This window comes from Brassica oleracea, chromosome C6, assembly GCF_000695525.1.
Source record: "Brassica oleracea var. oleracea cultivar TO1000 chromosome C6, BOL, whole genome shotgun sequence".
Taxonomy (NCBI): Eukaryota; Viridiplantae; Streptophyta; class Magnoliopsida; order Brassicales; family Brassicaceae; genus Brassica; species Brassica oleracea.
Genome location: NC_027753.1, coordinates 18,110,804 through 18,111,876, shown reverse-complemented (window position 1 = coordinate 18,111,876; position 1,073 = coordinate 18,110,804).

The following is a 1,073-nucleotide window of genomic DNA, read 5'->3' as shown; positions in this document are numbered from 1 at the left end:
CGGAGAGTGCGGAATGTCCGCTAGAGCCCAAGTTTGGATCGATGGTGGACACTCGAAGAGCAGGTGATTGGGAGAGTCTTCTTCTGTTCCACAGCGAGGGCAGTGTCGCTCGGTACAACAGTGGTGATCCACGAGCGAGTTGCATACTGGGAGGCACCTTGAGATCGATTGCCAGATGAAGTGCTGAATCTTTTTACAAGTCTTGATCTTCCAAACTTTAGCTTGAAGCGCTTTAATGCTAGGCTCGGGCACTTGCTGTAGGTTTGAAGGCTCTGATAATTCCATGGCCAGGGCGTATCCAGTTTTCACCGAGTATATGCCAGTTGACGTGAGGTTCCAGCAGTAGCCAATGGTGCGAGGGGAGCTCATCAACTTGAGGCTGCGGATAAGAGGGATGTCGTTAGGGTCGATCAGCTCTTGAAGGAGTTCAGGGTTCCATTCCTTTGTGGCCGCGTCGCACAAATCGCTAACGCGTAGAGACAGGTTAAAGGAGAAGCCGCAGGGAATCGCGGGACGGGCTGGGGTCGTCAGGATCCATGGGTCCACCCAGACAAGGGTTGTCTGTCCCGTTCCAATTGTTTTACGCAGGCCAGCCTTTAGGAGACGTTGGGCCGCCATGAGGCTTCTCCATACATACGATGGGTTGCTCGCTTTGGTGACATCAATCGGGTTTGAGTTCCGAAAATATATGCCTTTAAGTACACGGGTCAAAAGAGAGTTTGGGAACTAGATGAGTCTCCAGAGTTGCTTCGCAAGCAGTGCAAGATTGAAACTTTTGGTGTGCAGATTTTTTTCCATGCAATCCAGTAAAGTCCGCGGTTGTTATCTTTGGTGCTCCACCAGAAACGGGATATCGCGCTAGTGAGTTTCCGGATGATGTCATGTGGGAGCAGGAAGCATGACATAACGTATGTTGGGAGAGCTTGTGCTAGTGACTTAATCAGGACCTCCTTGCCACCTTTGGACAGAAGTTTTGCGGACCATGAATTTATATGATTCTGTAGTCTCTCTTGAATGAACGCGAAGGCTTGTTTCTTACTACCACATATTTTCTCGGGTAAACCCAGGTATAC